We start from the raw sequence: 11,708 nt of genomic DNA, 5'->3' as shown, positions 1-11,708 counted from the left end.
GAGACCGCCTGGGAATACCAGGTGCCGTAGGCTTCTTTTTTTTGGGGGAGTTCTGGACTTGCCCTGTTTTTTTTCCTCGTTTCCCATCTTGGCGCCGCCAAGGTCAAGAGGGTTGAGCGTGCCGTTAGAGATCGCCTACGGCCACATCACCCTGAAAGCGCCCGATCTCGTCTGATCTCGGAGGCTAAGCAGGGTCGGGCCTGGTTAGTACCTGGATGGGAGACCGCCTGGGAATACCAGGTGCCGTAGGCTTCTTTTTTTTGGGGGCGTTCTGGACTTGCCCTGTTTTTTTTCCTCGTTTCCCATCTTGGCGCCGCCAAGGTCAAGAGGGTTGAGCGTGCCGTTAGAGATCGCCTACGGCCACATCACCCTGAAAGCGCCCGATCTCGTCTGATCTCGGAGGCTAAGCAGGGTCGGGCCTGGTTAGTACCTGGATGGGAGACCGCCTGGGAATACCAGGTGCCGTAGGCTTCTTTTTTTCTTGGGATTTCTGGACTTGCCCTGTTTTTTTTCCTCGTTTCCCATCTTGGCGCCGCCAAAGTCAAGAGGGTTGAGCGTGCCGTAAGAGATCGCCTACGGCCACATCACCCTGAAAGCGCCCGATCTCGTCTGATCTCGGAGGCTAAGCAGGGTCGGGCCTGGTTAGTACCTGGATGGGAGACCGCCTGGGAATACCAGGTGCCGTAGGCTTCTTTTTTTTGGGGGAGTTCTGGACTTGCCCTGTTTTTTTTCCTCGTTTCCCATCTTGGCGCCGCCAAGGTCAAGAGGGTTGAGCGTGCCGTTAGAGATCGCCTACGGCCACATCACCCTGAAAGCGCCCGATCTCGTCTGATCTCGGAGGCTAAGCAGGGTCGGGCCTGGTTAGTACCTGGATGGGAGACCGCCTGGGAATACCAGGTGCCGTAGGCTTCTTTTTTTGGGGGCGTTCTGGACTTGCCCTGTTTTTTTTCCTCGTTTCCCATCTTGGCGCCGCCAAGGTCAAGAGGGTTGAGCGTGCCGTTAGAGATCGCCTACGGCCACATCACCCTGAAAGCGCCCGATCTCGTCTGATCTCGGAGGCTAAGCAGGGTCGGGCCTGGTTAGTACCTGGATGGGAGACCGCCTGGGAATACCAGGTGCCGTAGGCTTCTTTTTTTCTTGGATTTCTGGACTTGCCCTGTTTTTTTTCCTCGTTTCCCATCTTGGCGCCGCCAAAGTCAAGAGGGTTGAGCGTGCCGTAAGAGATCGCCTACGGCCACATCACCCTGAAAGCGCCCGATCTCGTCTGATCTCGGAGGCTAAGCAGGGTCGGGCCTGGTTAGTACCTGGATGGGAGACCGCCTGGGAATACCAGGTGCCGTAGGCTTCTTTTTTTTGGGGGAGTTCTGGACTTGCCCTGTTTTTTTTTCCTCGTTTCCCATCTTGGCGCCGCCAAGGTCAAGAGGGTTGAGCGTGCCGTTAGAGATCGCCTACGGCCACATCACCCTGAAAGCGCCCGATCTCGTCTGATCTCGGAGGCTAAGCAGGGTCGGGGCCTGGTTAGTACCTGGATGGGAGACCGCCTGGGAATACCAGGTGCCGTAGGCTTCTTTTTTTGGGGGGCGTTCTGGACTTGCCCTGTTTTTTTTCCTCGTTTCCCATCTTGGCGCCGCCAAGGTCAAGAGGGTTGAGCGTGCCGTTAGAGATCGCCTACGGCCACATCACCCTGAAAGCGCCCGATCTCGTCTGATCTCGGAGGCTAAGCAGGGTCGGGCCTGGTTAGTACCTGGATGGGAGACCGCCTGGGAATACCAGGTGCCGTAGGCTTCTTTTTTTCTTGGATTTCTGGACTTGCCCTGTTTTTTTTCCTCGTTTCCCATCTTGGCGCCGCCAAAGTCAAGAGGGTTGAGCGTGCCGTAAGAGATCGCCTACGGCCACATCACCCTGAAAGCGCCCGATCTCGTCTGATCTCGGAGGCTAAGCAGGGTCGGGCCTGGTTAGTACCTGGATGGGAGACCGCCTGGGAATACCAGGTGCCGTAGGCTTCTTTTTTTCTTGGAGTTCTGGACTTGCCCTGTTTTTTTCCTCGTTTCCCATCTTGGTGCCGCCAAAGTCAAGAGGGTTGAGCGTGCCGTAAGAGATCGCCTACGGCCACATCACCCTGAAAGCGCCCGATCTCGTCTGATCTCGGAGGCTAAGCAGGGTCGGGCCTGGTTAGTACCTGGATGGGAGACCGCCTGGGAATACCAGGTGCCGTAGGCTTCTTTTTTTCTTGGATTTCTGGACTTGCCCTGTTTTTTTTCCTCGTTTCCCATCTTGGCGCCGCCAAAGTCAAGAGGGTTGAGCGTGCCGTAAGAGATCGCCTACGGCCACATCACCCTGAAAGCGCCCGATCTCGTCTGATCTCGGAGGCTAAGCAGGGTCGGGCCTGGTTAGTACCTGGATGGGAGACCGCCTGGGAATACCAGGTGCCGTAGGCTTCTTTTTTTTGGGGGAGTTCTGGACTTGCCCTGTTTTTTTTCCTCGTTTCCCATCTTGGCGCCGCCAAGGTCAAGAGGGTTGAGCGTGCCGTTAGAGATCGCCTACGGCCACATCACCCTGAAAGCGCCCGATCTCGTCTGATCTCGGAGGCTAAGCAGGGTCGGGCCTGGTTAGTACCTGGATGGGAGACCGCCTGGGAATACCAGGTGCCGTAGGCTTCTTTTTTTTGGGGGCGTTCTGGACTTGCCCTGTTTTTTTTCCTCGTTTCCCATCTTGGCGCCGCCAAGGTCAAGAGGGTTGAGCGTGCCGTTAGAGATCGCCTACGGCCACATCACCCTGAAAGCGCCCGATCTCGTCTGATCTCGGAGGCTAAGCAGGGTCGGGCCTGGTTAGTACCTGGATGGGAGACCGCCTGGGAATACCAGGTGCCGTAGGCTTCTTTTTTTCTTGGATTTCTGGACTTGCCCTGTTTTTTTTCCTCGTTTCCCATCTTGGCGCCGCCAAAGTCAAGAGGGTTGAGCGTGCCGTAAGAGATCGCCTACGGCCACATCACCCTGAAAGCGCCCGATCTCGTCTGATCTCGGAGGCTAAGCAGGGTCGGGCCTGGTTAGTACCTGGATGGGAGACCGCCTGGGAATACCAGGTGCCGTAGGCTTCTTTTTTTTGGGGGAGTTCTGGACTTGCCCTGTTTTTTTTCCTCGTTTCCCATCTTGGCGCCGCCAAGGTCAAGAGGGTTGAGCGTGCCGTTAGAGATCGCCTACGGCCACATCACCCTGAAAGCGCCCGATCTCGTCTGATCTCGGAGGCTAAGCAGGGTCGGGCCTGGTTAGTACCTGGATGGGAGACCGCCTGGGAATACCAGGTGCCGTAGGCTTCTTTTTTTGGGGGGCGTTCTGGACTTGCCCTGTTTTTTTTCCTCGTTTCCCATCTTGGCGCCGCCAAGGTCAAGAGGGTTGAGCGTGCCGTTAGAGATCGCCTACGGCCACATCACCCTGAAAGCGCCCGATCTCGTCTGATCTCGGAGGCTAAGCAGGGTCGGGCCTGGTTAGTACCTGGATGGGAGACCGCCTGGGAATACCAGGTGCCGTAGGCTTCTTTTTTTCTTGGATTTCTGGACTTGCCCTGTTTTTTTTCCTCGTTTCCCATCTTGGCGCCGCCAAAGTCAAGAGGGTTGAGCGTGCCGTAAGAGATCGCCTACGGCCACATCACCCTGAAAGCGCCCGATCTCGTCTGATCTCGGAGGCTAAGCAGGGTCGGGCCTGGTTAGTACCTGGATGGGAGACCGCCTGGGAATACCAGGTGCCGTAGGCTTCTTTTTTTCTTGGAGTTCTGGACTTGCCCTGTTTTTTTTCCTCGTTTCCCATCTTGGTGCCGCCAAAGGTCAAGAGGGTTGAGCGTGCCGTTAGAGATCGCCTACGGCCACATCACCCTGAAAGCGCCCGATCTCGTCTGATCTCGGAGGCTAAGCAGGGTCGGGCCTGGTTAGTACCTGGATGGGAGACCGCCTGGGAATACCAGGTGCCGTAGGCTTCTTTTTTTCTTGGATTTCTGGACTTGCCCTGTTTTTTTTCCTCGTTTCCCATCTTGGCGCCGCCAAAGTCAAGAGGGTTGAGCGTGCCGTAAGAGATCGCCTACGGCCACATCACCCTGAAAGCGCCCGATCTCGTCTGATCTCGGAGGCTAAGCAGGGTCGGGCCTGGTTAGTACCTGGATGGGAGACCGCCTGGGAATACCAGGTGCCGTAGGCTTCTTTTTTTTGGGGGAGTTCTGGACTTGCCCTGTTTTTTTTCCTCGTTTCCCATCTTGGCGCCGCCAAGGTCAAGAGGGTTGAGCGTGCCGTTAGAGATCGCCTACGGCCACATCACCCTGAAAGCGCCCGATCTCGTCTGATCTCGGAGGCTAAGCAGGGTCGGGCCTGGTTAGTACCTGGATGGGAGACCGCCTGGGAATACCAGGTGCCGTAGGCTTCTTTTTTTGGGGGGCGTTCTGGACTTGCCCTGTTTTTTTTCCTCGTTTCCCATCTTGGCGCCGCCAAGGTCAAGAGGGTTGAGCGTGCCGTTAGAGATCGCCTACGGCCACATCACCCTGAAAGCGCCCGATCTCGTCTGATCTCGGAGGCTAAGCAGGGTCGGGCCTGGTTAGTACCTGGATGGGAGACCGCCTGGGAATACCAGGTGCCGTAGGCTTCTTTTTTTCTTGGATTTCTGGACTTGCCCTGTTTTTTTTCCTCGTTTCCCATCTTGGCGCCGCCAAAGTCAAGAGGGTTGAGCGTGCCGTAAGAGATCGCCTACGGCCACATCACCCTGAAAGCGCCCGATCTCGTCTGATCTCGGAGGCTAAGCAGGGTCGGGCCTGGTTAGTACCTGGATGGGAGACCGCCTGGGAATACCAGGTGCCGTAGGCTTCTTTTTTTCTTGGAGTTCTGGACTTGCCCTGTTTTTTTCCTCGTTTCCCATCTTGGTGCCGCCAAAGTCAAGAGGGTTGAGCGTGCCGTAAGAGATCGCCTACGGCCACATCACCCTGAAAGCGCCCGATCTCGTCTGATCTCGGAGGCTAAGCAGGGTCGGGCCTGGTTAGTACCTGGATGGGAGACCGCCTGGGAATACCAGGTGCCGTAGGCTTCTTTTTTTCTTGGATTTCTGGACTTGCCCTGTTTTTTTTCCTCGTTTCCCATCTTGGCGCCGCCAAAGTCAAGAGGGTTGAGCGTGCCGTAAGAGATCGCCTACGGCCACATCACCCTGAAAGCGCCCGATCTCGTCTGATCTCGGAGGCTAAGCAGGGTCGGGCCTGGTTAGTACCTGGATGGGAGACCGCCTGGGAATACCAGGTGCCGTAGGCTTCTTTTTTTTGGGGGAGTTCTGGACTTGCCCTGTTTTTTTTCCTCGTTTCCCATCTTGGCGCCGCCAAGGTCAAGAGGGTTGAGCGTGCCGTTAGAGATCGCCTACGGCCACATCACCCTGAAAGCGCCCGATCTCGTCTGATCTCGGAGGCTAAGCAGGGTCGGGCCTGGTTAGTACCTGGATGGGAGACCGCCTGGGAATACCAGGTGCCGTAGGCTTCTTTTTTTTGGGGGCGTTCTGGACTTGCCCTGTTTTTTTTCCTCGTTTCCCATCTTGGCGCCGCCAAGGTCAAGAGGGTTGAGCGTGCCGTTAGAGATCGCCTACGGCCACATCACCCTGAAAGCGCCCGATCTCGTCTGATCTCGGAGGCTAAGCAGGGTCGGGCCTGGTTAGTACCTGGATGGGAGACCGCCTGGGAATACCAGGTGCCGTAGGCTTCTTTTTTTCTTGGATTTCTGGACTTGCCCTGTTTTTTTTCCTCGTTTCCCATCTTGGCGCCGCCAAAGTCAAGAGGGTTGAGCGTGCCGTAAGAGATCGCCTACGGCCACATCACCCTGAAAGCGCCCGATCTCGTCTGATCTCGGAGGCTAAGCAGGGTCGGGCCTGGTTAGTACCTGGATGGGAGACCGCCTGGGAATACCAGGTGCCGTAGGCTTCTTTTTTTTGGGGGAGTTCTGGACTTGCCCTGTTTTTTTTCCTCGTTTCCCATCTTGGCGCCGCCAAGGTCAAGAGGGTTGAGCGTGCCGTTAGAGATCGCCTACGGCCACATCACCCTGAAAGCGCCCGATCTCGTCTGATCTCGGAGGCTAAGCAGGGTCGGGCCTGGTTAGTACCTGGATGGGAGACCGCCTGGGAATACCAGGTGCCGTAGGCTTCTTTTTTTGGGGGCGTTCTGGACTTGCCCTGTTTTTTTTCCTCGTTTCCCATCTTGGCGCCGCCAAGGTCAAGAGGGTTGAGCGTGCCGTTAGAGATCGCCTACGGCCACATCACCCTGAAAGCGCCCGATCTCGTCTGATCTCGGAGGCTAAGCAGGGTCGGGCCTGGTTAGTACCTGGATGGGAGACCGCCTGGGAATACCAGGTGCCGTAGGCTTCTTTTTTTCTTGGATTTCTGGACTTGCCCTGTTTTTTTTCCTCGTTTCCCATCTTGGCGCCGCCAAAGTCAAGAGGGTTGAGCGTGCCGTAAGAGATCGCCTACGGCCACATCACCCTGAAAGCGCCCGATCTCGTCTGATCTCGGAGGCTAAGCAGGGTCGGGCCTGGTTAGTACCTGGATGGGAGACCGCCTGGGAATACCAGGTGCCGTAGGCTTCTTTTTTTCTTGGGGAGTTCTGGACTTGCCCTGTTTTTTTTCCTCGTTTCCCATCTTGGCGCCGCCAAGGTCAAGAGGGTTGAGCGTGCCGTTAGAGATCGCCTACGGCCACATCACCCTGAAAGCGCCCGATCTCGTCTGATCTCGGAGGCTAAGCAGGGTCGGGCCTGGTTAGTACCTGGATGGGAGACCGCCTGGGAATACCAGGTGCCGTAGGCTTCTTTTTTCTTGGGATTTCTGGACTTGCCCTGTTTTTTTTCCTCGTTTCCCATCTTGGCGCCGCCAAAGGTCAAGAGGGTTGAGCGTGCCGTAAGAGATCGCCTACGGCCACATCACCCTGAAAGCGCCCGATCTCGTCTGATCTCGGAGGCTAAGCAGGGTCGGGCCTGGTTAGTACCTGGATGGGAGACCGCCTGGGAATACCAGGTGCCGTAGGCTTCTTTTTTTTGGGGAGTTCTGGACTTGCCCTGTTTTTTTTCCTCGTTTCCCATCTTGGCGCCGCCAAGGTCAAGAGGGTTGAGCGTGCCGTTAGAGATCGCCTACGGCCACATCACCCTGAAAGCGCCCGATCTCGTCTGATCTCGGAGGCTAAGCAGGGTCGGGCCTGGTTAGTACCTGGATGGGAGACCGCCTGGGAATACCAGGTGCCGTAGGCTTCTTTTTTTTGGGGGCGTTCTGGACTTGCCCTGTTTTTTTTCCTCGTTTCCCATCTTGGCGCCGCCAAGGTCAAGAGGGTTGAGCGTGCCGTTAGAGATCGCCTACGGCCACATCACCCTGAAAGCGCCCGATCTCGTCTGATCTCGGAGGCTAAGCAGGGTCGGGCCTGGTTAGTACCTGGATGGGAGACCGCCTGGGAATACCAGGTGCCGTAGGCTTCTTTTTTTCTTGGATTTCTGGACTTGCCCTGTTTTTTTTCCTCGTTTCCCATCTTGGCGCCGCCAAAGTCAAGAGGGTTGAGCGTGCCGTAAGAGATCGCCTACGGCCACATCACCCTGAAAGCGCCCGATCTCGTCTGATCTCGGAGGCTAAGCAGGGTCGGGCCTGGTTAGTACCTGGATGGGAGACCGCCTGGGAATACCAGGTGCCGTAGGCTTCTTTTTTTTGGGGGAGTTCTGGACTTGCCCTGTTTTTTTTCCTCGTTTCCCATCTTGGCGCCGCCAAAGTCAAGAGGGTTGAGCGTGCCGTAAGAGATCGCCTACGGCCACATCACCCTGAAAGCGCCCGATCTCGTCTGATCTCGGAGGCTAAGCAGGGTCGGGCCTGGTTAGTACCTGGATGGGAGACCGCCTGGGAATACCAGGTGCCGTAGGCTTCTTTTTTTCTGGGGAGTTCTGGACTTGCCCTGTTTTTTTTCCTCGTTTCCCATCTTGGCGCCGCCAAGGTCAAGAGGGTTGAGCGTGCCGTAAGAGATCGCCTACGGCCACATCACCCTGAAAGCGCCCGATCTCGTCTGATCTCGGAGGCTAAGCAGGGTCGGGCCTGGTTAGTACCTGGATGGGAGACCGCCTGGGAATACCAGGTGCCGTAGGCTTCTTTTTTTCTTGGATTTCTGGACTTGCCCTGTTTTTTTTCCTCGTTTCCCATCTTGGCGCCGCCAAAGTCAAGAGGGTTGAGCGTGCCGTAAGAGATCGCCTACGGCCACATCACCCTGAAAGCGCCCGATCTCGTCTGATCTCGGAGGCTAAGCAGGGTCGGGCCTGGTTAGTACCTGGATGGGAGACCGCCTGGGAATACCAGGTGCCGTAGGCTTCTTTTTTTTGGGGAGTTCTGGACTTGCCCTGTTTTTTTTCCTCGTTTCCCATCTTGGCGCCGCCAAGGTCAAGAGGGTTGAGCGTGCCGTTAGAGATCGCCTACGGCCACATCACCCTGAAAGCGCCCGATCTCGTCTGATCTCGGAGGCTAAGCAGGGTCGGGCCTGGTTAGTACCTGGATGGGAGACCGCCTGGGAATACCAGGTGCCGTAGGCTTCTTTTTTTTGGGGGCGTTCTGGACTTGCCCTGTTTTTTTTCCTCGTTTCCCATCTTGGCGCCGCCAAGGTCAAGAGGGTTGAGCGTGCCGTTAGAGATCGCCTACGGCCACATCACCCTGAAAGCGCCCGATCTCGTCTGATCTCGGAGGCTAAGCAGGGTCGGGCCTGGTTAGTACCTGGATGGGAGACCGCCTGGGAATACCAGGTGCCGTAGGCTTCTTTTTTTCTTGGATTTCTGGACTTGCCCTGTTTTTTTTCCTCGTTTCCCATCTTGGCGCCGCCAAAGTCAAGAGGGTTGAGCGTGCCGTAAGAGATCGCCTACGGCCACATCACCCTGAAAGCGCCCGATCTCGTCTGATCTCGGAGGCTAAGCAGGGTCGGGCCTGGTTAGTACCTGGATGGGAGACCGCCTGGGAATACCAGGTGCCGTAGGCTTCTTTTTTTTGGGGGAGTTCTGGACTTGCCCTGTTTTTTTTCCTCGTTTCCCATCTTGGCGCCGCCAAGGTCAAGAGGGTTGAGCGTGCCGTTAGAGATCGCCTACGGCCACATCACCCTGAAAGCGCCCGATCTCGTCTGATCTCGGAGGCTAAGCAGGGTCGGGCCTGGTTAGTACCTGGATGGGAGACCGCCTGGGAATACCAGGTGCCGTAGGCTTCTTTTTTTGGGGGGCGTTCTGGACTTGCCCTGTTTTTTTTCCTCGTTTCCCATCTTGGCGCCGCCAAGGTCAAGAGGGTTGAGCGTGCCGTTAGAGATCGCCTACGGCCACATCACCCTGAAAGCGCCCGATCTCGTCTGATCTCGGAGGCTAAGCAGGGTCGGGCCTGGTTAGTACCTGGATGGGAGACCGCCTGGGAATACCAGGTGCCGTAGGCTTCTTTTTTTCTTGGATTTCTGGACTTGCCCTGTTTTTTTTCCTCGTTTCCCATCTTGGCGCCGCCAAAGTCAAGAGGGTTGAGCGTGCCGTAAGAGATCGCCTACGGCCACATCACCCTGAAAGCGCCCGATCTCGTCTGATCTCGGAGGCTAAGCAGGGTCGGGCCTGGTTAGTACCTGGATGGGAGACCGCCTGGGAATACCAGGTGCCGTAGGCTTCTTTTTTTTGGGGGAGTTCTGGACTTGCCCTGTTTTTTTTCCTCGTTTCCCATCTTGGCGCCGCCAAGGTCAAGAGGGTTGAGCGTGCCGTTAGAGATCGCCTACGGCCACATCACCCTGAAAGCGCCCGATCTCGTCTGATCTCGGAGGCTAAGCAGGGTCGGGCCTGGTTAGTACCTGGATGGGAGACCGCCTGGGAATACCAGGTGCCGTAGGCTTCTTTTTTTGGGGGGCGTTCTGGACTTGCCCTGTTTTTTTTCCTCGTTTCCCATCTTGGCGCCGCCAAGGTCAAGAGGGTTGAGCGTGCCGTTAGAGATCGCCTACGGCCACATCACCCTGAAAGCGCCCGATCTCGTCTGATCTCGGAGGCTAAGCAGGGTCGGGCCTGGTTAGTACCTGGATGGGAGACCGCCTGGGAATACCAGGTGCCGTAGGCTTCTTTTTTTCTTGGATTTCTGGACTTGCCCTGTTTTTTTTCCTCGTTTCCCATCTTGGCGCCGCCAAAGTCAAGAGGGTTGAGCGTGCCGTAAGAGATCGCCTACGGCCACATCACCCTGAAAGCGCCCGATCTCGTCTGATCTCGGAGGCTAAGCAGGGTCGGGCCTGGTTAGTACCTGGATGGGAGACCGCCTGGGAATACCAGGTGCCGTAGGCTTCTTTTTTTCTTGGAGTTCTGGACTTGCCCTGTTTTTTTTCCTCGTTTCCCATCTTGGTGCCGCCAAAGTCAAGAGGGTTGAGCGTGCCGTAAGAGATCGCCTACGGCCACATCACCCTGAAAGCGCCCGATCTCGTCTGATCTCGGAGGCTAAGCAGGGTCGGGCCTGGTTAGTACCTGGATGGGAGACCGCCTGGGAATACCAGGTGCCGTAGGCTTCTTTTTTTCTTGGATTTCTGGACTTGCCCTGTTTTTTTTCCTCGTTTCCCATCTTGGCGCCGCCAAAGTCAAGAGGGTTGAGCGTGCCGTAAGAGATCGCCTACGGCCACATCACCCTGAAAGCGCCCGATCTCGTCTGATCTCGGAGGCTAAGCAGGGTCGGGCCTGGTTAGTACCTGGATGGGAGACCGCCTGGGAATACCAGGTGCCGTAGGCTTCTTTTTTTTGGGGGAGTTCTGGACTTGCCCTGTTTTTTTTCCTCGTTTCCCATCTTGGCGCCGCCAAGGTCAAGAGGGTTGAGCGTGCCGTTAGAGATCGCCTACGGCCACATCACCCTGAAAGCGCCCGATCTCGTCTGATCTCGGAGGCTAAGCAGGGTCGGGCCTGGTTAGTACCTGGATGGGAGACCGCCTGGGAATACCAGGTGCCGTAGGCTTCTTTTTTTGGGGGGCGTTCTGGACTTGCCCTGTTTTTTTTCCTCGTTTCCCATCTTGGCGCCGCCAAGGTCAAGAGGGTTGAGCGTGCCGTTAGAGATCGCCTACGGCCACATCACCCTGAAAGCGCCCGATCTCGTCTGATCTCGGAGGCTAAGCAGGGTCGGGCCTGGTTAGTACCTGGATGGGAGACCGCCTGGGAATACCAGGTGCCGTAGGCTTCTTTTTTTCTTGGATTTCTGGACTTGCCCTGTTTTTTTTCCTCGTTTCCCATCTTGGCGCCGCCAAAGTCAAGAGGGTTGAGCGTGCCGTAAGAGATCGCCTACGGCCACATCACCCTGAAAGCGCCCGATCTCGTCTGATCTCGGAGGCTAAGCAGGGTCGGGCCTGGTTAGTACCTGGATGGGAGACCGCCTGGGAATACCAGGTGCCGTAGGCTTCTTTTTTTTGGGGGAGTTCTGGACTTGCCCTGTTTTTTTTCCTCGTTTCCCATCTTGGCGCCGCCAAGGTCAAGAGGGTTGAGCGTGCCGTTAGAGATCGCCTACGGCCACATCACCCTGAAAGCGCCCGATCTCGTCTGATCTCGGAGGCTAAGCAGGGTCGGGCCTGGTTAGTACCTGGATGGGAGACCGCCTGGGAATACCAGGTGCCGTAGGCTTCTTTTTTTGGGGGGCGTTCTGGACTTGCCCTGTTTTTTTTCCTCGTTTCCCATCTTGGCGCCGCCAAGGTCAAGAGGGTTGAGCGTGCCG

General features: G+C 56.6%; 53 non-coding genes across 53 annotated transcripts; all 53 read left to right on the top strand.

Moving 5' to 3' along the window:
• Window positions 1–133: 133 nt before the first annotated feature.
• On the top strand, window positions 134–252 carry LOC141121262 (5S ribosomal RNA). The gene has a single exon (XR_012240374.1). It is a non-coding gene; the product is annotated as a 5S ribosomal RNA (ribosomal RNA).
• A 100-nt stretch (window positions 253–352) lies between these two features.
• On the top strand, window positions 353–471 carry LOC141121261 (5S ribosomal RNA). Its single transcript, XR_012240373.1, has one exon. It is a non-coding gene; the product is annotated as a 5S ribosomal RNA (ribosomal RNA).
• A 100-nt stretch (window positions 472–571) lies between these two features.
• Window positions 572–690, top strand: LOC141121260 (5S ribosomal RNA). The gene has a single exon (XR_012240372.1). It is a non-coding gene; the product is annotated as a 5S ribosomal RNA (ribosomal RNA).
• A 100-nt stretch (window positions 691–790) lies between these two features.
• Window positions 791–909, top strand: LOC141121258 (5S ribosomal RNA). The gene has a single exon (XR_012240371.1). It is a non-coding gene; the product is annotated as a 5S ribosomal RNA (ribosomal RNA).
• A 99-nt stretch (window positions 910–1,008) lies between these two features.
• LOC141121257 (5S ribosomal RNA) lies at window positions 1,009–1,127 on the top strand. Its single transcript, XR_012240370.1, has one exon. It is a non-coding gene; the product is annotated as a 5S ribosomal RNA (ribosomal RNA).
• Window positions 1,128–1,226: 99 nt separating this feature from the next.
• Window positions 1,227–1,345, top strand: LOC141121256 (5S ribosomal RNA). The gene has a single exon (XR_012240369.1). It is a non-coding gene; the product is annotated as a 5S ribosomal RNA (ribosomal RNA).
• Window positions 1,346–1,446: 101 nt separating this feature from the next.
• Window positions 1,447–1,566, top strand: LOC141121269 (5S ribosomal RNA). Its single transcript, XR_012240381.1, has one exon. It is a non-coding gene; the product is annotated as a 5S ribosomal RNA (ribosomal RNA).
• Window positions 1,567–1,666: 100 nt separating this feature from the next.
• LOC141121255 (5S ribosomal RNA) lies at window positions 1,667–1,785 on the top strand. The gene has a single exon (XR_012240368.1). It is a non-coding gene; the product is annotated as a 5S ribosomal RNA (ribosomal RNA).
• Window positions 1,786–1,884: 99 nt separating this feature from the next.
• LOC141121254 (5S ribosomal RNA) lies at window positions 1,885–2,003 on the top strand. Its single transcript, XR_012240367.1, has one exon. It is a non-coding gene; the product is annotated as a 5S ribosomal RNA (ribosomal RNA).
• A 98-nt stretch (window positions 2,004–2,101) lies between these two features.
• On the top strand, window positions 2,102–2,220 carry LOC141121252 (5S ribosomal RNA). Its single transcript, XR_012240365.1, has one exon. It is a non-coding gene; the product is annotated as a 5S ribosomal RNA (ribosomal RNA).
• A 99-nt stretch (window positions 2,221–2,319) lies between these two features.
• Window positions 2,320–2,438, top strand: LOC141121251 (5S ribosomal RNA). Its single transcript, XR_012240364.1, has one exon. It is a non-coding gene; the product is annotated as a 5S ribosomal RNA (ribosomal RNA).
• A 100-nt stretch (window positions 2,439–2,538) lies between these two features.
• LOC141121250 (5S ribosomal RNA) lies at window positions 2,539–2,657 on the top strand. The gene has a single exon (XR_012240363.1). It is a non-coding gene; the product is annotated as a 5S ribosomal RNA (ribosomal RNA).
• A 100-nt stretch (window positions 2,658–2,757) lies between these two features.
• Window positions 2,758–2,876, top strand: LOC141121249 (5S ribosomal RNA). Its single transcript, XR_012240362.1, has one exon. It is a non-coding gene; the product is annotated as a 5S ribosomal RNA (ribosomal RNA).
• Window positions 2,877–2,975: 99 nt separating this feature from the next.
• LOC141121248 (5S ribosomal RNA) lies at window positions 2,976–3,094 on the top strand. The gene has a single exon (XR_012240361.1). It is a non-coding gene; the product is annotated as a 5S ribosomal RNA (ribosomal RNA).
• Window positions 3,095–3,194: 100 nt separating this feature from the next.
• On the top strand, window positions 3,195–3,313 carry LOC141121247 (5S ribosomal RNA). The gene has a single exon (XR_012240360.1). It is a non-coding gene; the product is annotated as a 5S ribosomal RNA (ribosomal RNA).
• A 100-nt stretch (window positions 3,314–3,413) lies between these two features.
• LOC141121246 (5S ribosomal RNA) lies at window positions 3,414–3,532 on the top strand. The gene has a single exon (XR_012240359.1). It is a non-coding gene; the product is annotated as a 5S ribosomal RNA (ribosomal RNA).
• A 99-nt stretch (window positions 3,533–3,631) lies between these two features.
• LOC141121245 (5S ribosomal RNA) lies at window positions 3,632–3,750 on the top strand. The gene has a single exon (XR_012240358.1). It is a non-coding gene; the product is annotated as a 5S ribosomal RNA (ribosomal RNA).
• A 100-nt stretch (window positions 3,751–3,850) lies between these two features.
• Window positions 3,851–3,969, top strand: LOC141121244 (5S ribosomal RNA). Its single transcript, XR_012240357.1, has one exon. It is a non-coding gene; the product is annotated as a 5S ribosomal RNA (ribosomal RNA).
• A 99-nt stretch (window positions 3,970–4,068) lies between these two features.
• Window positions 4,069–4,187, top strand: LOC141121243 (5S ribosomal RNA). Its single transcript, XR_012240356.1, has one exon. It is a non-coding gene; the product is annotated as a 5S ribosomal RNA (ribosomal RNA).
• Window positions 4,188–4,287: 100 nt separating this feature from the next.
• On the top strand, window positions 4,288–4,406 carry LOC141121241 (5S ribosomal RNA). Its single transcript, XR_012240354.1, has one exon. It is a non-coding gene; the product is annotated as a 5S ribosomal RNA (ribosomal RNA).
• Window positions 4,407–4,506: 100 nt separating this feature from the next.
• On the top strand, window positions 4,507–4,625 carry LOC141121240 (5S ribosomal RNA). Its single transcript, XR_012240353.1, has one exon. It is a non-coding gene; the product is annotated as a 5S ribosomal RNA (ribosomal RNA).
• A 99-nt stretch (window positions 4,626–4,724) lies between these two features.
• On the top strand, window positions 4,725–4,843 carry LOC141121239 (5S ribosomal RNA). Its single transcript, XR_012240352.1, has one exon. It is a non-coding gene; the product is annotated as a 5S ribosomal RNA (ribosomal RNA).
• A 98-nt stretch (window positions 4,844–4,941) lies between these two features.
• Window positions 4,942–5,060, top strand: LOC141121238 (5S ribosomal RNA). Its single transcript, XR_012240351.1, has one exon. It is a non-coding gene; the product is annotated as a 5S ribosomal RNA (ribosomal RNA).
• Window positions 5,061–5,159: 99 nt separating this feature from the next.
• On the top strand, window positions 5,160–5,278 carry LOC141121237 (5S ribosomal RNA). Its single transcript, XR_012240350.1, has one exon. It is a non-coding gene; the product is annotated as a 5S ribosomal RNA (ribosomal RNA).
• Window positions 5,279–5,378: 100 nt separating this feature from the next.
• Window positions 5,379–5,497, top strand: LOC141121236 (5S ribosomal RNA). Its single transcript, XR_012240349.1, has one exon. It is a non-coding gene; the product is annotated as a 5S ribosomal RNA (ribosomal RNA).
• A 100-nt stretch (window positions 5,498–5,597) lies between these two features.
• Window positions 5,598–5,716, top strand: LOC141121235 (5S ribosomal RNA). The gene has a single exon (XR_012240348.1). It is a non-coding gene; the product is annotated as a 5S ribosomal RNA (ribosomal RNA).
• Window positions 5,717–5,815: 99 nt separating this feature from the next.
• LOC141121234 (5S ribosomal RNA) lies at window positions 5,816–5,934 on the top strand. Its single transcript, XR_012240347.1, has one exon. It is a non-coding gene; the product is annotated as a 5S ribosomal RNA (ribosomal RNA).
• A 100-nt stretch (window positions 5,935–6,034) lies between these two features.
• On the top strand, window positions 6,035–6,153 carry LOC141121232 (5S ribosomal RNA). The gene has a single exon (XR_012240346.1). It is a non-coding gene; the product is annotated as a 5S ribosomal RNA (ribosomal RNA).
• Window positions 6,154–6,252: 99 nt separating this feature from the next.
• Window positions 6,253–6,371, top strand: LOC141121231 (5S ribosomal RNA). Its single transcript, XR_012240345.1, has one exon. It is a non-coding gene; the product is annotated as a 5S ribosomal RNA (ribosomal RNA).
• A 99-nt stretch (window positions 6,372–6,470) lies between these two features.
• Window positions 6,471–6,589, top strand: LOC141121229 (5S ribosomal RNA). Its single transcript, XR_012240343.1, has one exon. It is a non-coding gene; the product is annotated as a 5S ribosomal RNA (ribosomal RNA).
• Window positions 6,590–6,690: 101 nt separating this feature from the next.
• LOC141121228 (5S ribosomal RNA) lies at window positions 6,691–6,809 on the top strand. Its single transcript, XR_012240342.1, has one exon. It is a non-coding gene; the product is annotated as a 5S ribosomal RNA (ribosomal RNA).
• A 100-nt stretch (window positions 6,810–6,909) lies between these two features.
• LOC141121227 (5S ribosomal RNA) lies at window positions 6,910–7,028 on the top strand. The gene has a single exon (XR_012240341.1). It is a non-coding gene; the product is annotated as a 5S ribosomal RNA (ribosomal RNA).
• Window positions 7,029–7,127: 99 nt separating this feature from the next.
• On the top strand, window positions 7,128–7,246 carry LOC141121226 (5S ribosomal RNA). Its single transcript, XR_012240340.1, has one exon. It is a non-coding gene; the product is annotated as a 5S ribosomal RNA (ribosomal RNA).
• Window positions 7,247–7,346: 100 nt separating this feature from the next.
• Window positions 7,347–7,465, top strand: LOC141121225 (5S ribosomal RNA). Its single transcript, XR_012240339.1, has one exon. It is a non-coding gene; the product is annotated as a 5S ribosomal RNA (ribosomal RNA).
• A 99-nt stretch (window positions 7,466–7,564) lies between these two features.
• On the top strand, window positions 7,565–7,683 carry LOC141121224 (5S ribosomal RNA). The gene has a single exon (XR_012240338.1). It is a non-coding gene; the product is annotated as a 5S ribosomal RNA (ribosomal RNA).
• Window positions 7,684–7,783: 100 nt separating this feature from the next.
• LOC141121223 (5S ribosomal RNA) lies at window positions 7,784–7,902 on the top strand. The gene has a single exon (XR_012240337.1). It is a non-coding gene; the product is annotated as a 5S ribosomal RNA (ribosomal RNA).
• A 100-nt stretch (window positions 7,903–8,002) lies between these two features.
• Window positions 8,003–8,121, top strand: LOC141121222 (5S ribosomal RNA). Its single transcript, XR_012240336.1, has one exon. It is a non-coding gene; the product is annotated as a 5S ribosomal RNA (ribosomal RNA).
• Window positions 8,122–8,220: 99 nt separating this feature from the next.
• Window positions 8,221–8,339, top strand: LOC141121221 (5S ribosomal RNA). The gene has a single exon (XR_012240335.1). It is a non-coding gene; the product is annotated as a 5S ribosomal RNA (ribosomal RNA).
• Window positions 8,340–8,438: 99 nt separating this feature from the next.
• LOC141121220 (5S ribosomal RNA) lies at window positions 8,439–8,557 on the top strand. The gene has a single exon (XR_012240334.1). It is a non-coding gene; the product is annotated as a 5S ribosomal RNA (ribosomal RNA).
• A 100-nt stretch (window positions 8,558–8,657) lies between these two features.
• LOC141121218 (5S ribosomal RNA) lies at window positions 8,658–8,776 on the top strand. Its single transcript, XR_012240332.1, has one exon. It is a non-coding gene; the product is annotated as a 5S ribosomal RNA (ribosomal RNA).
• Window positions 8,777–8,875: 99 nt separating this feature from the next.
• On the top strand, window positions 8,876–8,994 carry LOC141121216 (5S ribosomal RNA). The gene has a single exon (XR_012240331.1). It is a non-coding gene; the product is annotated as a 5S ribosomal RNA (ribosomal RNA).
• Window positions 8,995–9,094: 100 nt separating this feature from the next.
• Window positions 9,095–9,213, top strand: LOC141121215 (5S ribosomal RNA). The gene has a single exon (XR_012240330.1). It is a non-coding gene; the product is annotated as a 5S ribosomal RNA (ribosomal RNA).
• A 100-nt stretch (window positions 9,214–9,313) lies between these two features.
• On the top strand, window positions 9,314–9,432 carry LOC141121214 (5S ribosomal RNA). The gene has a single exon (XR_012240329.1). It is a non-coding gene; the product is annotated as a 5S ribosomal RNA (ribosomal RNA).
• A 99-nt stretch (window positions 9,433–9,531) lies between these two features.
• LOC141121213 (5S ribosomal RNA) lies at window positions 9,532–9,650 on the top strand. The gene has a single exon (XR_012240328.1). It is a non-coding gene; the product is annotated as a 5S ribosomal RNA (ribosomal RNA).
• Window positions 9,651–9,750: 100 nt separating this feature from the next.
• Window positions 9,751–9,869, top strand: LOC141121212 (5S ribosomal RNA). Its single transcript, XR_012240327.1, has one exon. It is a non-coding gene; the product is annotated as a 5S ribosomal RNA (ribosomal RNA).
• A 100-nt stretch (window positions 9,870–9,969) lies between these two features.
• Window positions 9,970–10,088, top strand: LOC141121211 (5S ribosomal RNA). Its single transcript, XR_012240326.1, has one exon. It is a non-coding gene; the product is annotated as a 5S ribosomal RNA (ribosomal RNA).
• A 99-nt stretch (window positions 10,089–10,187) lies between these two features.
• Window positions 10,188–10,306, top strand: LOC141121210 (5S ribosomal RNA). The gene has a single exon (XR_012240325.1). It is a non-coding gene; the product is annotated as a 5S ribosomal RNA (ribosomal RNA).
• Window positions 10,307–10,405: 99 nt separating this feature from the next.
• LOC141121209 (5S ribosomal RNA) lies at window positions 10,406–10,524 on the top strand. The gene has a single exon (XR_012240324.1). It is a non-coding gene; the product is annotated as a 5S ribosomal RNA (ribosomal RNA).
• Window positions 10,525–10,623: 99 nt separating this feature from the next.
• On the top strand, window positions 10,624–10,742 carry LOC141121208 (5S ribosomal RNA). The gene has a single exon (XR_012240323.1). It is a non-coding gene; the product is annotated as a 5S ribosomal RNA (ribosomal RNA).
• Window positions 10,743–10,842: 100 nt separating this feature from the next.
• Window positions 10,843–10,961, top strand: LOC141121206 (5S ribosomal RNA). The gene has a single exon (XR_012240321.1). It is a non-coding gene; the product is annotated as a 5S ribosomal RNA (ribosomal RNA).
• Window positions 10,962–11,061: 100 nt separating this feature from the next.
• Window positions 11,062–11,180, top strand: LOC141121205 (5S ribosomal RNA). Its single transcript, XR_012240320.1, has one exon. It is a non-coding gene; the product is annotated as a 5S ribosomal RNA (ribosomal RNA).
• Window positions 11,181–11,279: 99 nt separating this feature from the next.
• Window positions 11,280–11,398, top strand: LOC141121204 (5S ribosomal RNA). The gene has a single exon (XR_012240319.1). It is a non-coding gene; the product is annotated as a 5S ribosomal RNA (ribosomal RNA).
• Window positions 11,399–11,498: 100 nt separating this feature from the next.
• LOC141121203 (5S ribosomal RNA) lies at window positions 11,499–11,617 on the top strand. Its single transcript, XR_012240318.1, has one exon. It is a non-coding gene; the product is annotated as a 5S ribosomal RNA (ribosomal RNA).
• The last annotated feature ends 91 nt before the right edge of the window (window positions 11,618–11,708 follow it).

The sequence above is a fragment of the Aquarana catesbeiana genome, unplaced genomic scaffold, assembly GCF_042186555.1.
Source record: "Aquarana catesbeiana isolate 2022-GZ unplaced genomic scaffold, ASM4218655v1 unanchor104, whole genome shotgun sequence".
Taxonomy (NCBI): domain Eukaryota; kingdom Metazoa; phylum Chordata; class Amphibia; order Anura; family Ranidae; genus Aquarana; species Aquarana catesbeiana.
The sequence above is the reverse complement of the archived record's forward strand: the minus strand, read 5'-3'. Positions and strand labels throughout refer to the sequence as shown.